The sequence below is a fragment of the Palaemon carinicauda genome, chromosome 35 (genome assembly GCF_036898095.1).
Source record: "Palaemon carinicauda isolate YSFRI2023 chromosome 35, ASM3689809v2, whole genome shotgun sequence".
Taxonomy (NCBI): domain Eukaryota; kingdom Metazoa; phylum Arthropoda; class Malacostraca; order Decapoda; family Palaemonidae; genus Palaemon; species Palaemon carinicauda.
The window spans coordinates 63,271,918-63,297,310 of record NC_090759.1 but is presented as its reverse complement, the minus strand read 5'-3'; the positions used below and the strand labels follow the sequence as shown (position 1 = coordinate 63,297,310).

The window sequence follows — 25,393 nt, the reverse complement described above, 5'->3', positions numbered from 1 at the left end:
AGCGAAATCACCAACAAGAATTCAATGTGAATAATAGCGCTGCCGAAATGAAATGGTCGAGGAACAGCCATGTGTAGATGCATGATGGGAAACCTGCTGACCAATAGAAGAGCAGGATCTTATGGTGGTAACTAACACCAGAATAGGGAGATAACCAATAGTGGCGAATTTACAGTCTGGCAGCACGTGAATTTTGAAATAATTAGTCTCGGTGGCTGGGCAGATCTCGTACTGTACCTCATTTCGTATCATGAAATTTTTTTTTTTGCAATAGAGTCAGAAAAATCCTCGTATTTTGTTTCGCATCGTGAAGATTTTTTATGCAGAAACTTTCATATACTCAGATATCACCGTACTAGTAGCAGGAGCTTGTACCTGTACCTCTTACTGAAAAACCTTCCCAGGGATCGAATTTTAGTACAGCAGGACTCCTTCCACGAAACCATGCTGAGGAATTAGTCAATCTGCTGCAAGACTTGGACCTATCGGTCATCCTGTGCTTCGGAAACTTCTTCTGTTTGTGGATAGATCCTTCCATTATTGGGAAAAGTATCGGCACATGCTTCTCAACTTTCCCGAAGAGAGAGACAAGCTGAATGTTCAGAAGGTGAAAGAAAGGCATAAGCCCTTTACTTCTTCTGGTAGTGCATGTGTTGGGGGTCTTAAGAACTAAGCCCGAATAGCGGGTGTCTGAGCTTCTGTACCATGTACATGTACTGATACATCTACACGGGGATGGGTATGTTCCAGTTACATATCCTATCACTTCATGAATGAGGTGACAATATACTAGGACCCTTTTCCTGAGTGGCAAAATCTCAGTACCGCACTTCCTCACATGGGGAGAGAAACGGTATGAGTAAGGGCTTACGCAACTCCTATCGATCAGTCTTATAGGAAACCCTTGATGAGATCATAATCTCAATATTTCCTTGAGGAATCCTTCCCCTTAAGATACTCAGTGGAATAACAGCAAACAGAATTGGGCAATCCCCCCAAGAGGATGAAGGGGCAAATGAGTGTTGATCGGCCTCCTTCAGTGACAGAACTGCTTCTGGATCTCATGCTTCAGAGGATACAAGTGCTTGTCTTTGGTTGGGGAGGATCCTTGCCAAAAACCATGGTTAGGGAGGATCCTTGCCAAAAACAATACAAGCACGATATGGCAAATGAGGTGCTTGCATGATTACTGTGAAGTTACTTATTTCAATCTGTATCGCACAACTGAGTTGGAAGACCTAGACGTTTGGAAAACTTTCAGGGCATGGGAATACCCCATGACCTGGACCAGTTCCGTGTGGGAAAATCTTGGTCGTGGAACAGTTTCGGAGCATCAGAAGATTTTTTTATCTGGTAGGGCTGGGAAGGAACAGGTGACAGCTGTACAAGATTCCTGGCAACTAAAAAGTAACGACCACCTGAGGAGTGCGTGCAAGTTCCAATCACTGTGGTCCCCAATTACAGTATGTGGTTTTTCACTGTATGGTTCACACTCACCTGGTTCCATGGGAAACGGAGAGCTTGGAGAACATGTGCAAAAAGAATTTTCTTGCCAAGATAGAACACAATTCAAACATTCCCATAATTCAAGACACAAAGGGATAGAGCACAAGGAAACCTCACCACTCGTAAAGGGACTGTCTTGTAGCCCACATAAGCAATGAAAAAAATCATAGGTTCTACTACAACTAGTATCATGAATTGGAACAAATAACAGAAGTTTTGTGATCCAAAAGTCACAAAAGAACAGGCGCAAGGTGTACACTCGTGTGGTGTCTGAAAAGCTCAGTGGCTGGTCACATCGAGACAACTCAAGCAGTGACAGAGCGCTTTCACACCAGTGACAATCTAGAATGTAACACATGGCTCCTTCGTCCATGAAGATCATATGCATGGTTATTAAGTGAGTAGTGATTGCACCAAAAGAGATTAAACAGTCTCTATAACTCAAACGATGTATCCAGTTCATGTGGACCCAATTTGGGACCAAGTCAAACACTTAGGCGAGCACTTGAGGGTTGATGGACAGTTCGAAGTAAAAGGCTTTGAACTGGTACACTACTCACTTGAAGATGAAGTGGAGCACCAGACTTCTTGCCACCCTTCTTCGGGGTTGAGGTCTTGGAAGTCAACAACAATCACTCGGAAGAAAATGCTAGACCACACCAACAAGGGCTACATTGCCTTGCAACTCCATAAGGTGGAACAGGAGACGAAGAAGATACAGAGGGGAATGCCTCAAAGAACCTGGCAGCACCCAAACAACTTCTTCACATCCAGGTTGTCATCGTCGTCGGTTGGAACACAAATACTGGAAGCGAAACTCGAAGGAAAGATAACAGAGCATTACCTTCATTGCAGGAAAATGATACTTGTGCTTTCCCTGATGAATGCCAAGAAATTAAGCTAAGGTCTTCTTCTCCATCAGAGTTACTCAAGAAGACAAGACCCTAGAGGAATCCAAGGGCAATGCAATAGGTATAGCAGCACAGGAAGAAAAGGAGACAAAGCCTTTCCAGTATCCCTCTTAGCCTTCTTCTTCTTGGCAAACTCACGCCATTGCAGAGGAGGCCACAGCCTGTACTTGTCACAAGGGAATAACTGCAAACAGTCTTGCTCTCAGCAAAAAAAAAAAAAAAAAACAGATGGTGGGGATCAACAGCAGGTTTAAACAAACCTGCCACAATTCTAACTATTTGCTACCACAAATGCACATCAACACGCCTCTCCATTTAAACTGTAAAGAAAAAGAAATGATTTAAACAGCCTTGTTTGAAAAGGCAGAAAGAGTACGAACGTCTGTACCACTTGCGGTATCTAGAAGTCAGGTGGGTGGGGCTTATCCATCATCAGTTATAACTACCTCATTAAATATTCAATAACAATTTCACTATCACTAAAGTCACACCTCCCATTAAAGGACAATGGCTATTATTCAATCAGAAACAATTATATAGAGCACTTAACATGATACAGTACAGTACTTTTAACTTCTCAAAAATAGAAAGATCATACTAAAATGAATATCAATAATACTTACCTGGATAATTTAGCTAGCACTGAATCCCAATAATGGCCCAAATTTTTAACACATCAACAACCCTGATACCTTCTATTTTATTCTGACATTGGTAACACTGATGGCTGGAGTTCATACAACTCTTGTCAGTTGCATAATATCAGAAGTGGGGATGGTTGAATGGGACTAGCTAAATTATCCAGGTAAATATTATCTATTAATTTTAGTACAAAAATGACAAATTCGAAGATAATTTGTATTTTTCCTAACCATACAAACCTTAGCTATTTACACTGGGTTTACCTTTTAGCGCAGCTGAAATGGCGAGCCATTAGAATTTAATGAGGGTGTATTACCCCCGCGCTAGTTAGCGGGGGGGTAGGGGAGTGGTAGCTAGCTACCCCTCCCCCCCCTCACACATAGATGAATGCTCACTTTCACTTAGAGGTAGGACTTGTCTTGGGGGACAGGGCTGGCGGGCAAATATGTGTAAATAGCTAAGGTTTGTATGGTTAGGAAAAATACAAATTATCTTCGAATTTGTCATTTGTTCCGTAACCGAAATACAAACCACGCTATTTACATTGGGTGACTTACCCATTAGGTAGGGTGGAAAGTCCCCAGCCATACTGGCTTTGGCTTTACCCGGGGACTCAGAATACGAGTGAGTCGCACTCGAGAAAAGGAGTCCCTGCACCTCACAAGTTCCTTGCTTCACAAGGAACCGTGTGGCCTACATAAGCTTGTGTGTGAAGGAAGAAGTGTGACCCGTCCTAGGCAGTTGACCTGGAGTTCCAGAAGGAACTCTGGGTTAGGACGTTCCCAATACCACCTCGTCAGGGTATGGGGGACGCGACAGTATTGACTCAATACTCGGAACACAAGGAAGCATGGTTTACCTGCAGAGGTTCGAGGTCAGCTATGCAGAGACCAGGATGCTGCCTCCCCGTAGAGGGGATGATGAAGAAAAAAATAAGGGCCAGACATACTTCTTTCGTTCATGCAGACTAAAACCTGATGACAATGCCCTCAACCTTCTGCTACCTGTCCAAAAAGGAGCCTGAGGTTAGACCAGCTGTTGTGTAGCCACCACAGAGCGATAGAAAACGTATCGAAACTCCTGTGGGTCACGCCCTGCAGGAAGCGGGCTGCGAAGGTCATTAGACGCTTCCAGACTCCAGCTTGTAGCACCTGCGTCACAGAGTAGTATTACTCGAAGGCGAGGGACGTTGCGATGTATCCAACATTGTGCTGTAGGGCGACGTGACGGGGGAGGGTCTGGAGACAGGTCGAGATGAATGTCCTTGAGTCCGGGCTGAAGAGGTATACTGGTGACTCTCCCCCGTGTCCTCCTTGTGCTCCCAAATCGGCTGCAACTGAGGACAAACTGCAGCTGTTCCCAAAGCTAACCTCTCGATTCCTTTACTGGCAAGAAAGAGAAGGTCTTGGGACATCAGATACAGAATGGAGACTCGAAATCTTGAAGGAATTGGACCGAAGGGCCGGGACTCCCAGATTCTGAGACTAGCCAACAACTCGGAGCGAACCTGAATGTTGCCTTCCCCTCTTCCTTAGAAAGGGGGAGTCGTACGAGACCAAGAAGATTGTTTACACACTGGCCGTGGCCAGAGTGAGCAGGAGACCCAAAGCGGAATACAATCCGAGGCCTGTCGTAAAGGGTCTTGAGAAGATCTCTTAAAGGACTAAAAGTCCGAGCCATGCTCCAAGTTGGAGGTCTTCCTCCGACTAGGGCAGGGACGATCGTAGCTTCGCATGAGCGAGGAAAGATCCAGCGGGCAGGAAAAAGTTATTCCTTTAAGCCTGAAGGTCAGGGAAAGGCTGAGCAACAGGCTTCATTGCCGAGAGCGGAAAGGAGTTTCCTCCCGCCGAAAGGCAATAAGACCGTTATTGCTGGAGAAGAGGCCTCAAGGGAAGAGGTATATCTCCCACGGCACCAACCACCGAAGACACTTCACTTTCCCTGGATGACCCCTGCGGATGACTATCGCAGATGACGCGACCTCCGTACCGCGACTGTAGCGGGTTGCCTCTTCTTGAGGAGGAGGCGTAGTGTCTCCAGGCATGAAGCTGAAGCGACGCCCCGGTTCGGGAGAGATGTCGCAGTGTGGTTGTTTGAGTAGTCTGCGCCGTGGGAGAAGCTCTCCCGGGAGTTCCGTCAGGGGAAGCAGAGGGTCCAGAAACCGTTCTGCGCATAGTCCCAGTGGAGCTCTCCCATTGAAAGGTTGACAGACAACCTGGTCTTGTTGAGACCCATTATCCACAGACAAAAAGGAGGGAAGACGCAGGCGTCGAAGTTGTCCCACCATCACCGGAATGCATCTTGCCAGAGTCTCGGGGTCTGAGACTGGGGGGAAGAAAAGCGGAAGCTTAAGGTTCCAAGCTGTCGCGATCAGGTCCCCCAGACCAGGACTTGCTGGTTACTCAAGGTCAAAGACCTCCAGGTGCACTCTCTCTACGAGGCTCTGCTCGGATAGTCGGAGAGAACATTCCCCTGCCTGGAATGAGAGAGCCAATGGTGGTATTGAGAGAATCTCAATCATCCCGGTATCTCTACTGCAAGATGTGAAGGCCTGGACCGGAACATGCCCTCCACCCCCCCCCCTTCCTTTGACGAGTCCGAGAACAGCATCAAGAATGTGGGGAAAGGACAAGAATATCCACTACCATCAAGAGACTCCATAGGTCAACACCCATTGCAGGTCTAATAGTTCCGCTGGTCCCATAGGGACCAGGAAGTCCGGTTAAACGTTGTCTGAAGCCACCGGAACTTGGACCGCCCTACATGGAACTTATCCTGAGGCGACCGTTCGGACTATAGACAGGTCAATGAGGAAAGGAGAACTAGGAAACGTTCCAAGGTAGGGCTGAAAGCTCTGCTTGACTGAGAACAGGTACTGCGACTCTCCTCAGTCTTGCCACAGTCAACTAAAAGGAAGGCTCGGAGGATGTGGCAACAGAATCTGGCGTCCCCAGGTGGTCACCCATCCAAGTACCGACCAGAACCGACGTTGCTTAACCTCACTGGACGGACGAGAAGCGGGGTTTCCAACGTGGTAAGGCCGTTGACTCAATATCATGGCCAGATACTCCAGATGTTGAGGCAGAAGAAGACAAGGCTCAAAGCAAAATACCATGAACCCACACTCATGGTAAGCATCCGGAAGCTTGTCCCGGCGCTGAGGAAGGTCGAACCCGAGCCTACCGGAGTTGACCAGCCCTCCAAAAAGCAGAGGAGGCGGAAGCCTGCACCTGAGCGGCCATGAGGAAAGCAGGGAGAGTTCTCTGGGGAAAAAAACCTGCTATGCCACGGCGGGATAGCCACACTGCATCATAAGCAGGAATACTTGCAGTCTAGGCTGAATTCGACGAGCTCCCTGGAAGATGGATGGAATGGAAACTGAAAGTACCCGTCCTTCCGATCCAGGGTTTAAGGAGTCCTGTCGCCTCGTTACCAGTCTGATCGATTCTGCTGTTCTACGCTGGCCGAAGTTTGTTCGACAAACTTGATCAGGGCTGAGAGGTCGACTACGGAACTCCCCTCTCAGATCCTTCCTTACAAGAAAGGATCGACTGAAGAGGCCGGGGGTGAAACCGTCGATGATCCTATGGGAGACCTTCGCCTAAGGTATGGATCATTCTGCCCAACCGGGCAGCTCTTGCTGACGCTATGGCATAGAGGTTCAGAGACACTGAATTCGCTGACAGAGACGGCAGGCGCGATATCCTTGGCTGATCACAGAGATTGTGCGGGAATGGGCATCGGGAAGCTGTCATCCGGATGAGTAACCTTAAGCATCCTCCCAGCGAAAAACCTGCAATCCTAGAGATCGTGAACTCTGCCGCTCCTTTTAGGACTATACCCCCCCGGGGGAGCCTCCCGTGCCATCTGTTCCTGACAGGAGGAAACTGCAATTGGACACCTTGTCCCAGTTGTCGTAGCCGATAACTTAGGCCGACGTGGTTGAAAGAAAAGGGCGGTGGAGCCCTGCAGAGTCTGGAAGAAAGCGCCTTGGAGGAGTGAAAACGGAAGTCGATTTCCTCCGCACAGCCGCTGTCTAAGTCTCTGTCCTTAGGCACAAACAAACTCTTCTCAAGGATGGAAGGGTGCCTGAGGTTGTCGACCTCCACAGATGAGACACCCGAAGGAAGCCCTCAGTCAGCGCGTCCAGATGGTACAACATCGAGCTTGTCCGCAAGTTAGATACTTAACGACGAAAGGCCAAGGTGCCTGAGCCCGAGAGGAGGAAAGTACCCATGATCTTGCTGTAGTTTCCTTGAACCAAACCTCGGGCCGTAACCGAGGAGGGAAAGGACCTGGTAAGCCCCCAGAGGAAGGGGTAAGCAGTCATCCCTTGGACGATGGAGAAATCTCGAACGGAAAGCCCCCCGCCAAAAATCCTTCCAGGGAATGACGGGGAAGGGCTAACCCAGGTTCTGGAAAGAGGAGTGTTGCTCAGACCTCCCTGAAGTTTCTACCTATTCTTGCAAGTGTCATGCTTTGCATTTACGGGGTGAGGCCGTGTTCTGGAAATACGCTCCAGAAGAACTCGCCAGGCTGGCCATGCTGCGAAAACCCCAATGGGAATCGTGGTCGCAATCGCCCTGGAGCTCACGCGATGGTAATTCAAAGATTTGCGCGTGGGCGAACGTGGAAGCGCCCATGCGCGGTCACGCAGGAACACAAACGAAGGTGAGCGAAGGAGCGCAGAAGGAGGGCGAGCGTGGTAGGAAGGGCGAGAGCTGGTGGTCGGCGAGCGATAACCCATAGACGAGCAATGGATACTGCAAGAATTAGGCCGACGTTCTCGCGACGGGACACCGTCGGTTCGCGCGACGGGACACCGTCGGTCCGCGCGACGGGACACCGTCGGTCCGCGCGACGGGACACCGTCGGTCCGCGCGACGGGACACCGTCGGTCCGCGCGACGGGACACCGTCGGTCCGCGCGACGGGACACCGTCGGTCCGCGCGACGGGACACCGTCGGTCCGCGCGACGGGACACCGTCGGTCCGCGCGACGGGACACCGTCGGTCCGCGCGACGGGACACCGTCGGTCCGCGCGACGGGACACCGTCGGTCCGCGCGACGGAACACCGTCGGTCCGCGCGACGGAACACCGACCGTCCGCGCGACGGAACACCGTCCGTCCGCGCGACGGAACACCGTCCGTCCGCGCGACGGAACACCGTCCGTCCGCGCGACGGAACACCGTCCGTCCGCGCGACGGAACACCGTCCGTCCGCGCGACGGAACACCGTCCGTCCGCGCGACGGAATACCGTTGGTTCGCGCACGGGCGAACATTGCAGAGCATGCGTGTGGGCGCGCAGGCGAATGATCGCGCGGGCGCGCAAGCAAGCGGTCACGCGGGCACGCGGGCGCGCAGGCGCGCGGTCGCGGAGGCGAACGGTCGCGCGGGCGCACAGGCGAACGGTCGCGCGCAAGCGAACGGTCGCGCGCAAGCGAACGGTCGCGAGGGTGGGCAGGTGAATGAGCGCGAGCACGAGGCGGCGAACGCAAGCGTTAGCGCGATGGCGAGGAAACGCGCTGCTGCGTGGGCGAGGAAGACCGCTGGCGATATGGATAAACAGGCGATCGGTGGTGAGCTGGTGAGCGCTAACGCGCAGGTTAGCGATGGCGCATTGTGGCATGTCGACGCGTTGGCGAGCGATGGCGAGCAGCATGCGCAGGTGAGCGATCGCGCGATGGCGAGCAGCATGCGCAGGTGAGCGATCGCGCGATGGCGAGCAGCATGCGCAGGAGGGCGATCGCGCGATGGCGAGCAGCATGCGTAGGTGGGCGATCGCGCGATGGCGAGCAGCATGCGTAGGTGGGCGATCGCGCGATGGCGAGCAGCATCCGCAGGTGGGCGATCGCGCGATGGCGAGCAGCATCCGCAGGTGGGCGATCGCGCAATGACGAGCAGCATCCGCAGGTGGGCGATCGCGCGATGGCGAGCAGCATGCACAGGTGGGCGATGGCGAGCTAGTAGCTGGCGAACCATGTTCCTTCAGAAGCGTTGGAGAACGTTAGTGCGCCGGCTGTAACACACGCGGGCGATCCGGAGATCGCCGAGAGATAGGTGATCGCTGATGTGTAGAACGCTGTTGAATAGGCGATACTAAAATCGCCTGAGCGCGCTGGCGAGCAGGTGAACGCTGGCGAGCAGGTGATCGCTGGCGAGCTGATGATCGCTGGCGAGCTGATGATCGCTGACGAGCATAAGGCAACGCATGGAAGCCTGAGCATAGAAGAAGAGTCCTTGACCCAGACCTGAACCGAAGTTCTAGATCGCGAGGGGGAACGTGGGCGCACAGGGCGCGTAACAGGAACCAACAGGAACAGCAGGGATGATCATCATGAGAGCGCTGACGAACAGGAGAGCGCTAGCGATCAGGAAGCGCTGATGAGCAGGAGAGCGCCTGTGCGCTAACACTGAGCAGGAGCAGGAGAGAACACAGCAGAAGGGCGCGCAGGGGAACCCTGACACGCAAGGGAAGAACCCCCGTGGGAGGCAACCCTTTGCCCCGAAGGGAACGTTGTCCGTCGGGAGACAGATGTCCCTCGGAAGACCGTTGCCTCTCCGCTGGGAGACTGATGTCCGTTGGAAGACCGTTGTCCGTCGGGAAGACCGTTGCCCGTCGGAAGACGAGATCAGACTGCTGTCCATCTGCACCAAGGCGGCAGATCAAGAAGAAGGAGTTGTAGGCTGCAAACGGAGATTCAAAAAGGCGCCTCTTAGCACCCTTATAGGGAGATGAGAGGCCCTTACGACGAGGCGGATGGTGGGCCTTACGGCGAAGGAGGCCAACAGCAACAGCAGCAGAAGAATCCTCCGAAGAGGAGTCTCTATGAGTGTACTCTCTCGCGAACGAAAGAGAAACACTTCGTAGAAGAGACTGGTCAGCCAGTGACCTAAAAGGAGCAATCCTCTGAAGAGGGGCTCCTGCAGTTGCCCAGCCTCTTGAGCGAAACTGCAGGTGTGACCGCTCAGCACCAAGAGCATAGTCGTACGAAAAAAAAGCAAGAGAAGAACCCCCCAAAAGGGGAAAAACTCAAGCCTGGACAGGAAAAACTTCCCTCGGAAGGAAAGTTACCCGCCTAAGGAGGCAAGCCTCCTGAGAGTTCTAAAATGAACTGGAGTGCTGTCCGTCGTCACGGGAGTACTTCCAGTAGAAGGAGACACTCCCCTGACGAAAATACAAGGGGGGGAGGCAGCAACAGCCGAATCCCCAGGCCTCAACAAGACAGCTCACACCGTTGCCATATTACAGAAACGAACTAGATCGGTAACTGTAAAAAAATAAAACAAAAATCATTAGTACACATTCATTCCCCCGGGAAGGCTCCGAAGAGGAATCCCCAGGGAAAGGAAACAAGAATTACACAACAGGCACGTGCCCTCACAACCACTTACACTCACGGAAGGAGAGCAGTAACCAAAACAGAATTATAACAATTATAATTATGAAACTATGTAATTATGTAATTTAAAAAATGAATGAACACTAAAGAAAGAACGAAAACCTCGAAAGGAATCGTTCTACAGACTGAAAAATTAACAACCACAATTAGATTCATAAACTAATTGAGACAAACGTACGGCGTAGCAACCCCCCCTACACGGAAAGGAAGCTACAAGGGCGTAGTAACACGTGTTAAAAGGGTGAACGACCTCATGAGAGAGAGAGAGAGAGAAAGACATAAGTCAAACTCGATCGCCACCCATAAAATTACGCTGTGGTGGCCTAACTGCCAAGGACTCGACGTAGATATCGTACACTACACACACAATTCTGAAAGGGAAACTTACTGATTTCTATACTCAAATATATATACAAACATGAAAACATGTTTACATATATATTGAGTAAAAGAAAAGTAAGCGATTAAGTAAAGACAAAACAAACAATGGCTGCCAAGAGAGGACCAAGACAGAGACGTCTGTCACAGTCCGAGCCAAAAGTGAAAGTTAGCATTCATCAGTGTGTGAGGGGGGGGGAGGGGTAGCTAGCTACCACTCCCCTACCCCCCCGCTAACTAGCGCGGGGGTAATACACCCTCGTTAAATTCTAATGGCTCGCCATTTCAGCTGCGCTAAAAGGTAAACCCAATGTAAATAGCATGTTTTGTATTTCGGTTACAGAACAAATTACATTTTTATAAACATTACGTTCAGGTTATCTATCTAGAACGATTATACACATTGACAAGGAGGAACTGGAAGAATTTCCATTTTTAAAGAATAGGCAGTAACAACAATGGTTAAATTAACCAAGAAAATACTGAACCCAAACCTGAATAATTATTGCCTGATACAAAGCAGATTGTAAACAGAAAGCCCAAGGGAAAATTGAAGGTCTGACCCGACATGGATTGGCTCCACCATCACTCTGAAGGGGCAGGTGAGACTTTTGTCCAACAAGTTCTCTAAGGAAACAATAAAATGCCTCGGCCTAATGCATCGTACTTACTAGGATACGAAAAGGGCCGAGAAAAAATGGACTGCTCGTTGCTAAAAGAAGGTCAGAAGACAACATCGGAGATGTGCTAGACGATGACCGAAAGAAGCAAACGAGACTCCCATGACAAACAAAACAGTCCACTTCTCACCAAACAGACTCTTCTTCCCGCTAGAACGAGACCCAGAGGCAGGCGATAAAAAAAAACACCACTGGTAATGCCTACCAGAGTCGAACAAGATGTCGCAAGCAGCGTGAAGGAAAAAAAAAAAAAAAAAAAAAAACGGAAAATTCGGCACATAGGGAAAAACGGGAATCTTCTTCGTAAATCCACAGACGACCAAAAACAAGCAGTCAAAAGCCAATCTCGAGCCTGGCATAATGAGAAGTCATTTGTTAAGGCAAAGGCTCCAATCGAGAAAAGAAATAATTAAAAGAAGTCTAAATATTTTGTGAAGGAAAACCCCTCCTTCTATTGTTCAACAGCCAAAAGAGGAAATGCACAAATAAGAGTTGGAATCTGAAAAGTCACAAGTACAGCATTGTTACTAACTCTTAAGGGGAGCTGACCAGAAAATACTACCGAATGCCAAAATACTCTGAGAATGACATAAGAAGAGGGAAAGATATGGTTGGTGACTCCGTCTCTCAGAGACACACTAACAGTCTTGCTGGTGCTGTAAAGAGTTAGATGAAGAAAGGAACTTCACATAAACCTGGATTGTAAACACCGATAGGCAGACTGCCAGTCGCCTAACAGGAGACACTTGCCAAAAAGAGAGGGAACAGATAGAAGGCGACTCATGTGCGTGAAGGGAGCGCCTAGACTGATCGAAACTCGCAGTGCTAAGCTACTCAAGAGTTATGACAAATGCCAGCCAAGGTTGCAATCACTGACAGAACATCTGGCACCTAACTCCAAGAGTTGTTACCAACCGACATAAGAAATCAGCAAGCAGCGATTCACCTTACAAAGAAAGTGTCTGGTCAAAACTCAAAGTCATCAGCACAGATCACAAACTACCTTGTCACCAGACTCAAGAAAGCGCTGTTGCCAAGACAGAAAAAGCGTGGGAAGGGTACATTTCATTCCAGTGGAATGAGTTCCTGGACCAATCCATTGTTTCAGAATTAGCAGACATGAGCGTACACCAACCGTGATTCAAGCTGTCACCTTCAGACTACCTTTCATCTGATTCATTAAGGCACTGTGCCAAGAGAAGGGCACGGGAAGAAGGTCTTCTAGCGCTCAACAGAAAAGAGGGAGCGAGCGAACCAACAGTGTTAGGATCTGAACGGTCGCCAGGATAGACCTGTTACCAAATCATCTAAGGCGTTGAACAGAGTGGCACTAACGAATGCTGAATACTCCTCAAAATGACATAATAAGCAGAGGGAAAAAGGCATAGTTAGCAAATCAGTCTCCCGAAAGGAGCCTAACTGTCTCAATGGTTCAGAGACAGCTAAAAGTAGTGGAAACTTCATACAGCCCATGGTCGCCAACACCAACCAGCAAACTACCTGTCGCCTCACAAGAGAAGGCACTGTCGGCAAGAAGCCACCTCCAACACTTAACGTTAGGAACGTTCCTTGTGAGAACCACCGTCGTAGCCATGCTTCCGAGACTGTGGATCCTGGTCCCCATGGACACTCAGGAACCCAACCCAGGAAAAGGTCTCTCTGAAAGAATGAAATAATATTCTACATAAAATGTCAAAAGAACCAATGAGGAGAATGAATAGAGACAAGGACAATTAAGAAAGTCGGCTACTCTACATAAGAATTCGAGAGGTTCTCACTGGACATGTATTCACTACTACTCTAATTACTTTACCTAAAAGGCTGTTTCCCTGGTCCTAACACACATGGAAACCCTGTGTCCTGCCAGACCTATAAGATCTACTTATCATATAAAGTCTCAGGTACAAAAAATTATACAGCATATTCCGCATCACATGTCAATACACTTATAAAACAAGAAAGTCTTCAGTTTCTTCTTGAAATCCTTAGTATCTTTAGTTTTTGGATGTCTAGCATGAGCTTTTTGTAAGACTTGGAGCCATATATTTGAAAGCGCGCTCTCTCTCTCTCTCTCTCTCTCTCTCTCTCTCTCTCTCTCTCTCTCTCTCTCTCTCTCTCTCTCTCTCTCTCTCTCTCTCTCTCTCAAACCCCCGAAAAATTCTCTCTTGGCTTGTGGCTAAAACTCATCTCACAAAGGAATGTTCATTAAACATTCTTTCATTGTGTGAATGCCTGATAGCATACACAAAAAAGCCTACACTACCTATCGCAGGCACAAGGTCTCTCAAAAAGAAAACATACCCCGAGTTCTAGCATTAGCCTACATAGGAGCCAACTGTTGCCAAACCGAAGTGGAACAGGAAAAGATGAATTATTACGGTCTTGAGACCATATGGTTCAAAGCTGTAAAGTGACTGTCCAGTCGTCAAGCGGAGGGAACATAGGTAAGAGATGACTCATTCCACTAAAGGGCACCTCAACTGGTCCATTAGTTCAGATTCAGGAGACTTGGGAGATGCCAATGAAACTCAAGTCGCCAAGATCCCAAATCACCAGCACTGACCAGCAAACCACGATTCGCCAACTTGAAAGGAGACTCAAGGATAGAAAACGACAAGCCTATGTAATGAGAGTCTGGTCAGCCTGTTGGTCTGGTGTACGATGACACCAGGTGAAAAGGTGAATCACCACAATCATTCCCAATGTTTCAACCCCAAGAACCATCACTACTCACACACATACCAAAGGCACTTCCCCAATTTTGGGGGGTAGCCGACATCAACAATGAAACAAAACAAAAAAGGGGACCTCTACTCTCTACATTCCTCCAGCCTAACCAGGGACTCAGCCGAGTTCAGCTGGTACTGCTAGGGTGCCACAGCCCAACCTCCCACATTATCCACCACAGATGAAGCTTCATAATGCTGAATCCCCTACTGCTGCTACCTCCGCGGTCATCTAAGGCACCGGAGGAAGCAGCAGGGCCTACCGGAACTGCGTCACAATCGCTCGCCATTCATTCCTATTTCTAGCATGCTCTCCTGCCTCTCTCACATCTATCCTCCTATAACCCAGAGCTTTCTTCACACCATCCATCCACCCAAACCTTGGCCTTCCTCTTGTTCTTCTCCCATCAACTACTACTGTATTGTAATTGTGCCTGTCTTATGCACATGTTGAAAATGAGAAACAGAAGAAAAAGTAATTGACATCTAAATATATGTTGCCACCAATGAATGTGAGACTGATCAAATCAACCATGTTAGGTAACTTTGATTTGACAAACACCAGCCAAGTCACCAAAAAGAGAAGGGACAGGTAGCAGGTAACTCAAGCTCCTGAACCTAGTGCCTAGGCTGGCCAAATCTCCCAATGTTTATTGACTTCGGAGAGTTATTGGGTCCTTTTACTGGCCATACAGTACAGTACTACATTGGATCCCTCTCTCGAGTTAGGGCTCATTTCTCCTTTGCTTATACATACTGTACACTGAATAGTCTGGCCTTTACTTTACACATTCTCCTCTGTCCTCATACACCTGACAACACTGAGATCAACATATCAATTTTCTTTGCTCAAGGAGTTAACTAGCGCACTGTAATTGTTGGGAGGCTACTTTCCTCTTGGTAAGGATAGAAGAGACACATTGCCTATGGCAAGCAGCTCTTTTAGAACACTCCAAAATCGAACCATTGTTCTCTAGTCTTCGGTAGTGCCATAGCCTCTCTACCATGGTCTTCCACTCTCCTGGGGTAGAGTTCTCTTGCTTGAGGTACACTTTGGCACACTATTTTATCTTACTTCTTTTTCTCTGTTTTTTTAGAAGCTTTTATAGTTTACATATGAAAGATCTATTTCAAAGTTGTTATTTTCCTTTAATCGTTCATTACTTCTCTTGTAGTTTATTTAAATTCTTATTTCCTTTCTTCACTGTTCTATTTTTATCTATTTGAGCCCTTGGGATTATATCATCCTGCTTTTCCAACTAAGATTGTAGCTTAGCTAGTACAGTAATGATTATATGGTACACTTCACCATAGGTCGCCAACTCAAGACAGACAACATCTGAGCGCCTAGTCAGAAAGAATCTCACAGCATTAAACAACTTGGAATTACTGCACATGCTACCTAAGGTCATGAACATAGACCGAGAACATCTACCCCTTGACTCCTGGAGGAGCTGTCGCCAAGCAACATCTGGCATCGGCAGGCAGCGATTCTGCTGATGGGGTGCTAGGCGACACTTGGTGGTATAGACAATGTAGCCCAATGTCCCTACACCACACAACAGTATTACTCATTGTCACTTGTCTCATGTGACTGTCTGACACCAAGAGGCAAGAGACAGAGAGTAACCAGCAACACTGTCACACAGAGTTTTAAGGTGACAACTGCTCGACCTAAGTTTGGCTCTAAAAGGGGTCACAAGGATTAAATTTAAGCCTAACCTATTCATACCGTCAGCCAACCACGTCATACTAGGGCCCATTGATCTAGCAATATGAATGACATCTTAAACCAAGCTAGGTAATACAAAATAACAAATTCATGTAGGAAAAGGTAAAATATAGTTTGGTGTCTGATGACCTGTCCTGCCACAAGTAGCGGACAGAACGACATGGTTGCCAAGAGACACACAATAATTAACAGAGGTCAAGAAGTAATGACCACTAAAGCAGCTGTATAGGAAAAACTTCCGAGTTCAAACTAGCAGCGAAAGTTTCCTGTTGTATACGCGGACAAAAGAATATGCTAATATGACCGATCTATCTAGTGTTGTTGCTGGAATTAAAACTTCACTATTTATACGGTATTTACATCAGAAGAAAAAACTAAACGTATATCAACCAATATAAATTTAACTTTTTGTTTACCAACCACACCCACTTTTTCTAACCAAGAGGAACATACACGGTATTTCCGTTTAACTTAAGTTCTTCTGTTATCATATGCTTCACATCAAATCATTCACCCAAAATGTCTCTTAAGCATAAATACAAACATAACGGATACGCGATTGAAAGGAAACTTTAGAGATGATCCCTCACAAAATAAACGAAAGGGAGGAGGGGGGCTGGACCTCCAGATAATTGAGGAACAATCCTAAATCACGAATCTTCCCAATTTCATCTTCCATTTATAAACCTGACAAACTCAAAAGAGCACCTCTCGGTCCCTCTGCTAAGGACTGAGGACTACTGTATCTTAGATCTAACAATACAATACTGTTTATAAAAAATCCTTTATCCCTACCTAAGAGTTCTCTGGGACCGTTACGGGAACACATGGGGTTTGTTAGGAAATTTACCGTTGGGCACATGCTCAGACCTGTTCTCCCTAGGCTTACACCATGGGGGTTTGCAAGAAAGGTGCTCAGTGGTACCTTTACATTATGTACCATCGAAAGGGACCTGAAAGAGAATGATTATTAGAATTCATAAAAAATGTAAATTGTAACTTTAATGTCAATGAATACTTAACATGACAAATTTGGAAGTAATATGTTATTTTTATTAATAAAATAAATTTTTGAATATACTTACTCGGTGATCATATAAGCTGCAACTCTGTTGCTCGACAGAAAAACCTACGGTCAAAATACGCCAGCGATCGCTATGCAGGTGGGGGTGTACATCAACAGCGCCATCTGTCGAGCAGGTACTTAGTACTCCAAGTAAACAACGAACCAATTTTCTCCTCGGTCCACTGGGTCTCTATTGGGGAGGAAGGGAGGGTCCTTTAATATATGATCACCGGGTAAGTATATTCAAAAATTTATTTTATTAATAAAAATAACATTTTTCAATATTAAACTTAGCCGGTGATCATATAAGCTGATTCACACCCAGGGGGGTGGGTAGAGACCAGCATTACATGTTTACATTATTATGAGCTAAGTATTTTGTATTTCATTTTAGCAGTTATTCAAAATAACAAACATAAAATAAATAAGTACCTGGTAAGGAAGTCGACTTGAACAATTTACTCTGCCTTTTTAAGTACGTCTTCCTTACGGAGCCTCGCGATCCTCTTAGGATGCTGAGCGACCCCTAGGATCTGAAGTATCAAGGGTTGCAACCCATACAACAGGACCTCATCAAAACCTCTAATCTAGGCGCTTCTCAAGAAATGACTTTGACCACCCACCAAATCAAGAAGGATGCGAAAGGCTTCTTAGCCTTCCGGACAACCCAAAAACAATAATAAAACATTTCAAGAGAAAGATTAAAAAGGTTATGGAATTAGGGAATTGTAGTGGTTGAGCCCTCACCCACTACTGCACTCGTTGCTACGAATGGTCCCAGAGTGTAGCAGTTCTCGTAAAGAGACTGGACATTCTTAAGATAAAAAGACGCGAACACTGATTTGCTTTTCCAATAGGTTGCGTCGATTATACTTTGCAGAGATCTATTTTGTTTAAAGGCCACGGAAGTTGCGACTGCTCTAACTTCGTGTGTCCTTACCTTCAGCAAAGCTTGGTCTTCCTCATTCAGATGGGAATGAGCTTCTCGTATTAACAGTCTGATAAAATAGGATAAAGCATTCTTTGACATAGGCAAAGATGGGTTCTTAACTGAACACCATAAAGCTTCAGACGGGCCTCGTAAAGGTTTTTAAATAGAACTTAAGAGCTCTTACAGGACATTTTTCTAGATCATTTCCAACCATACGATAAGTTTGGAATATCGAACGATATTGGCCAAGGCCGAGAAGGCAGCTCGTGTTTGGCTAGAAAACCAAGTTGTAGAACATGTAGCCGTTTCGGATGAGAATCCGATGTTCTTGCTGAAGGCATGAATCTCACTGACTCTTTTAGCTGTGGCTAAGCATACCAGGAAAAGAGTCTTTAAGGTGAGATCTTTCAGGGAGGCTGATTGTAGCGGTTCGAACCTGTCTGACATAAGGAATCTTAGTACCACGTCTAAATTCCAACCAGGTGTAACCAAACGACGCTCCTTCGTGGTCTCAAAAGACTTAAGGAGGTCCTGTAGATCTTTATTGTTGGAAAGATCTAAGCCTCTGTGACGGAAGACTGCTGCCAACATGCTTCTGTAACCCTTGATAGTGGGAGCTGAAAGAGATCGTTCTTTCCTCAGATATAAGAGGAAGTCAGCTATTTGAGTTACAGAGGTACTGGTCGAGGATACGGATACTGACTTGCACCAGTTTCGGAAGATTTCCCACTTCGATTGGTAGACTCTAAGGGTGGATGTTCTCCTTGCTCTAGCAATCGCTCTGGCTGCCTCCTTCGAAAAGCCTCTAGCTCTCGAGAGTCTTTCGATAGTCTGAAGGCAGTCAGACGAAGAGCGTGGAGGCCTTGGTGTACCTTCTTTACGCGTGGCTGACGTAGAAGGTCCACCCTTAGGGGAAGTGTTCTGGGAACGTCTACTAGCCATCGAAGTACCTCGGTGAACCATTCTCTCGCGGGCCAGAGGGAAGCAACTAGCGTCAACCTTGTCCCTTCGTGAGAGGCGAACTTCTGCAGTACCTTGTTGACAATCTTGAACGGAGGGAATGCATATAGATCTAGATGTGACCAATCTAGTAGAAAGGCATCTATATGAACTGCTGCTGGGTCCGGGATTGGTGAGCAAAATATTGGGAGCCTCTTGGTCATCGAGGTTGCGAAGAGATCTATGGTTGGCTGGCCCCAGGTGGCCCAAAGTCTCTTGCATACATCCTTGTGGAGGGTCCATTCTGTTGGAATTATTTGTCCCTTCCGACTGAGACAATCTGCCATGACATTCAAGTTGCCTTGGATGAACCTCGTTACTAGTGATATGTCTAGACCTTTTGACCAGGTGAGCAGGTCCCTTGCGATCTCGTACAATGTCAGAGAGTAGGTCCCTCCTTGCTTGGAGATGTACGCCAAAGCCGTGGTGTTGTCCGAGTTCACCTCCACCACTTTGCCTTGAAGGAGAGACCTGAAGCTTTTCCAGGTCAGACGTACTGCCAGTAGCTCCTTGCAGTTGAAATGCATTGTCCTTTGACTCGAGTTCCATAATCCCGAGCATTCCCTACCGTCTAATGTCGCACCCCAGCCTACGTCCGATGCGTCCGAGAAGAGAACGTGGTTGGGAGTCTGAACAGTCAGGGGAAGACCCTCTCTAAGGTTGATATAGTCCTTTCACCAAGTCAGACAAGACTTTATCTTTCCGGAAACCGGGATCGAGACCGCTTCTAGCGTCTTGTCCTTTTTCCAGTGAAAAGCTAGATGGTATAGAAGAGGACGGAGGTGTAGTCTTCCTAGTGACACAAATTGATCCACGGATGACAGTGTCCCTACCAGACTCATCCACAGCCTGACTGGGCAGCGTTCCTTCTTCAGCATCTTCTGGATGGATAGCAGGGCTGGGGGCTGATCGTCTTGTTCAGCAACGTCCTCATCAGAGGGTTCCTCATCCGAAACTGATGAGGAAACGGCAACGGAGTGGGCAACGTCTGACTCGCTGAATCCGGTCGCACTGGTGGATGCGTGACGGAGTCGGACGCAATATCATGGAACTGCTGCACAGTCTGTGAACTGTCAACAACCATGGGTGCGCGAGGAAGTACAGCGTCAACCCGAAACTGTCTAGACTGTCTGGGTTGTGCAGTCAACACCCTACCGGGTTGCTGAGGTTGACGCACTGCGTCACAACAAGTCACCTCTGGTGGTTGTTGAACGTCCTGAACGTCAACAACCACCTCCAAGCGTCGCTTAACGTCAACGTGCGACTGGCAACCCACACTGGGTCGCATCGGTGGAGGAACCACCTCAACTGGCAGACGCGAGTAGGTTACCTCAGCGTCAACAGGGCGCACAACCGACCGGTTGGAAGGTTGTTGGCCAGAAGGAGGAACCACCTCAACTGGCAGACGCGAGTAGGTTACCTCAGCGTCAACAGGGCGCACAACCAACCGGTTGGAAGGTTGTTGGCCAGAAGGTTCTTCTCCGCATTTAAGTCCTCTATCAAGGACGCAAGCTTGGACTGCATGTCTTGCAGCAAAGCCCATTTAGGGTCTACGGGAGCAGGTGTGGCAACAGACGGGGTTAGCGACTGAGGCGGAACCATTTACCATCCCTGAAAGCCTTGTTATGTGTGACATAATAGTACAGCAAAACTTCAAAGGCTCGACAAAAGTTGAGAAGTTGCCCTGTAAACAACTTGGAGCGTCTCCTGGCTAGGCGCCAGGGCGAGTCTACCAGAATTGAGAAGTCTATCTGGGCAGAGGCATGAACTCCCTAGCCGAGAACTTCTCTCGTGTCCTATCAGACTCTCGCTCTATAAGCCAGTTTAAAAGAAGGGAAATCAAAGGCTGTATCCCTAAAACTCCTCCTGGTGCAAAAACCAGTCGCCTAGCCAACGTAACGCTCTCTAGGAGAGCGAGAGAGCACTAGCTTAAAAACAACGGCTTCGAAGTAGCTAGGCCTAGTGTAAGTTCTGACGTTTAGGCGAACGAGGAGCAGCAGTTACAAGATCCGGACGAAGATCCTTAAAAAATCATCATGATTTAATTAAAGTCCATAGGAGGCTAAGCAGGTTAAGGCTCCTCTCCAAATGACAGAGTCCTCAAGGGAATATCAGTAGGAGGGAGAACAGCACTTTCTCATCTACAGGAACCTTGTCCGATAAAAGTTAGGTTATCTCAGTGAGTCTCTCACTGGTGCATTAGTAGCAGACCAGAAGGCAACGTCATGTAACTGCTTGACAGTCTGTGAACTGTCAACAACTGAACTGTCAACCACAACAGGTGCGTGAGGACATACAGTGTTCACTCGAGACTGCTTTGACTGTCTATACTGAGCAGTCAAAACAACTCTAGAATGCGGAGGTTGACACACCGCGTCAAAACAAAACAACTTAGACTGTTGTTGTACCTCGCGAACGTCAACGGAAGGTTCCGTGCGTTACTGAACGTCAACATGCGGCTGGCAGGGTACACTGGAACGCATGGGTGGCGGGACTCTCTCAGCTGGAGTGCGGCAGAAGGTCGCCTCAGAGTCCACAGGACGCACAACCGTGTTGGTTGTAGGCTAGAGGTTGGTGCAGTGTCAACCTTCTCCGCATGAAAGTCCCGCATCAATGACGTTAACCGAGACTGCATGGTCTGCAGCAAAGACCACTTAGGGTCTACAGGAGCAGGTGCGGCAACAGACGGTGTGACTGCCTGATGCGGTACCGCTTTGCCTCTCTTAGGAGGTGAGCAGTCGTCGGAAGACTGCAACGAGTCCGAACTGACCCAGTGGCTACAACTGGGCCGTTGGACTTGCGCGGAGGGGACCGACTTGCGCTTAATAAGCTGCGAGACCTTGGTCCATGGTTTCTTACGAGAAACCTCTTCCGCAGACGAGAAATAAATGGGCTCTCTCGTCTTTGTGTGGGTGGGGCGATCTTGGGTAGATACGCCCGAAACCACGGAGGGAAACGTCTGTTCGTTGACCAAGGCCTGACGAACCCATAAGTCGTTCGACATTACTTCTCCCCTGGGCTTGGGAGCTTGCAAGAGGTCCCGGACTAGGTGAACGACAGGCACGAACAGACGAACCCTCGGACGCAACACTGTAACACTTTGCGCATATCACTTTATCACTTCGATTTTCTGTTTTGCACTTATTTCACTGAAATCGAAACTTTTACTGATTTCTACCTGAAACACGCAATTCTACCCTCATTAAAAGGTAGTAATTGCGAAATCAGTCGTATAATGCAGCTCATTAATACTAGCAAAAAACAGAAAACATATATAAAGATAAAAAAAAAATCAGTGGCTGGGAAAGAGACTAAACACTAGTTCAAATAAACTACGTTTACAATCTCTCACCGCACATAGCCTGGGGACAAGAATAAAACCCTAGAAACGTTTTACCTTCTTCCCCGTACAGCGACTAGGGACGAGAGTAACACGAGAAAAACGTTACCCGCTTGAACGGAACGTTTTCTCTCCTCTCTCTCCCTCCGTCTCTATCTCTCTCTCTCTTTCTCTATTGATTTCGCACCTAAGAGAAGAGCCCAATTATATATCGTCAAAAGAAAACTTGTTATTTGACTAAAGGAAAAAACTGAAAGGTTTTCCAAATAAAAAGTTCCTTTACATTAGAATTTAAAACATTTAAGCTAAGAAAGAATGAACAAAACGTCAGAATCGATTTACTCTTACTGCAAAGTGAAACCGTGAAACACTCTCTCTCTATCGTAACGATAGAGCGCATGTTGAACGTCCTGAACGTCAACAACTGCGTAGCATAAAAAACTAAACGTTAGTTCATCTTTGAAAACACTACGAAGACTATCAAAGAAATTCTTTCATAAAACATTAAATTTAAAAAGTTTTAAATTCTTTAAAGGCTAAATACGATATAACGGGCTCAACGTTGATTAACTTTGGTTCCAAGTTAGGACCGCCTACTATCAGGAAAGGTCGCATATAAACAAAACATAAAAATTATCTTTATATGTTTATAATAAATGGAAAGTTAATCGAAGAGGCCTAATAAAGGCGGAGAGATATAAAATATATAGATCTATAACGTGTTAAGCAAAATTACTAAAAACCTAAACACACTTCCGTCTAAGGGAAGGGTCGGCCATTTAAAAGTGAAAGAGAGTCCATACTCTCTTTGTCACCCTAATTAAATCTATCCAAAACGAGTTCAAGTTTTGAGATGAAGATAAAACACCTGCATAGTGAAAGCTCAAAACTAGAATAGTGTACTTCACCAAATAGTTGTGAAAACAAATCCAGTTAGTAACAGCGTATTAGTAGGTCTTGCCGGTAGCCCGACAGAGAGAAAATTGGTTCTTTGTTTACTTGGAGTACTAAGTACCTGCTCGACAGATGGCGCTGTTGATGTACACCCCAACCTGCATAGCGATCGCTGGCGTATTTTGACCGTAGGTTTTTCTGTCGAGCAACAGAGTTGCAGCTTATATGATCACCGGCTAAGTTTAATATTGAAAATTGTATTTTTCATAACGTACAAACCTTTAGCTACTATTTTCAATACGGATTGTCCTTTCGGCAAAGCTAAAACTAGCCATAAGACTTTTAGCTAGGTGGAACTACTACACCACGAGTTAGTGGCAGAGGGTTGGAGGGGTACCCAGGGTAACCAGCCAACCCTCTCATACATTCACACCTGTGAATTCTGGTCACTTTTCATTGCAGGCTGGACAGGTGATGTGAGGACAATCTGATTAAATAGCTAATGTTTATACATTAAGACAAAATGTTATTTTGATAATAAAATAAATTTTTTAATATACTTACCCGGTGATTATATAGCTGCAACTCTGTTGCCCGACAGACAACTCTACGGTAAAAACTCGCCAGCGATCGCTACACAGGTTGCGGGTGTGCCCAACAGCGCCATCTGTCGTCCAGATACCCAGTACTCAATGTAAACAAAGACTCAATTTTCTCCTCGTCCCACTGCGTCTCTATTGGGGAGGAAGGGAGGGTCCTTTAATTTATAATCACCGGGTAAGTATATTCAAAAATTTATTTTATTATCAAAATAACATTTTTCAATATTTAACTTAGCCGGTGATTATATAGCTGATTCACACCCAGGGGGGTGGGTAGAGACCAGCAATATATGTTTACACTTTTATGAGCTAAGAGTTTTTATTTCATTTTAGAAGTTATCAAAATAACAAAAACAAAATAAATAGGTACCTGGTAAGGAAGTCGACTTGAACAATTTCTCTGCCTTTTAAGTACGTCTTCCTTACGGAGCCTCGCGATCCTCTTAGGATGCTGATCGACCCCTAGGATCTGAAGTATCAAGGGTTGCAACCCATACAACAGGACCTCATCAAAACCCCTAATCTAGGCGCTTCTCAAGAAATGACTTTGACCACCCGCCAAATCAACCAGGATGCGAAAGGCTTCTTAGCCTTCCGGACAACCCAAAAAACAACAATAAAAACATTTCAAGAGAAAGATTAAAAGGGTATGGAATTAGGGAATTGTAGTGGTTGAGCCCTCACCCACTACTGCACTCGCTGCTACGAATGGTCCCAGTGTGTAGCAGTTCTTGTAAAGAGACTGGACATCTTTCAAGTAAAATGACGCGAACACTGACTTGCTTCTCCAATAGGTTGCGTCCATTATACTTTGCAGAGATATATTTTGCTTAAAGGCCACAGAAGTTGTTACAGCTCTAACTTCGTGCGTCTTCACCTTAAGCAAAGTTCGGTCTTCCTCACTCAGATGTGAATGAGCTTCTCGTATTAACAATCTGATAAAGTCTGACCAAGCATTCTTTGACAAAGGCAAGGATGGTTTCTTAACTGAACACAATAAAGCTTCAGATTGGCCTTGTAAAGGTTTAGTACGCTTTAAATAGAACTTAAGAGCTCTAACAGGGCATAAGACTCTTTCTAGTTCATTGCCTACGATCTCCGATAAGCTGGGGATATCGAAAGATTTAGGCCAAGGCCGAGAAGGCAGCTCATTTTTGGCTAGAAAACCAAGTTGTAGCGAACAAGTGGCTTTTTCTGACGAAAATCCTATGTTCTTGCTGAAGGCATGAATCTCACTGACTCTTTTAGCCGAGGCTAAGCATACCAGGAAAAGAGTCTTAAGAGTGAGATCTTTCAGGGAGGCTGATTGTAACGGCTCCAACCTGTCTGATATGAAGAATCTTAGTACCACGTCTAAATTCCATCCAGGGGTAGCCAAACGACGCTCCTTGGTGGTCTCAAAAGACTTAAGGAGGTCTTGCAGATCTTTATGTTTGGAAAGATCTAAGCCTCTATGCCGGAAGACCGATGCCAACATGCTTCTGTAGCCCTTGATAGTGGGAACTGAAAGGGATCGTCCTTTTCTCAGGTATAAGAGAAAAACAGCTATTTGAGCTACAGAGGTACTGGTCGAGGATACA

The 25,393-nt window shown here is 47.0% G+C and overlaps 1 long non-coding RNA gene and 1 pseudogene across 1 annotated transcript in view; both read right to left on the bottom strand.

Annotated features, from left to right (window-relative positions):
* Positions 1-25,393, bottom strand: part of LOC137627798 (uncharacterized) — a 173,818-nt gene that overhangs the window by 116,735 nt on the left and 31,690 nt on the right. Inside the window, exon 2 of the long non-coding RNA XR_011041223.1 lies at positions 16,777-16,934. This is a non-coding gene — a long non-coding RNA (uncharacterized lncRNA). The remainder of the gene's footprint in view (positions 1-16,776; positions 16,935-25,393) is intronic.
* Positions 5,989-6,107, bottom strand: LOC137628029 (5S ribosomal RNA; annotated as a pseudogene).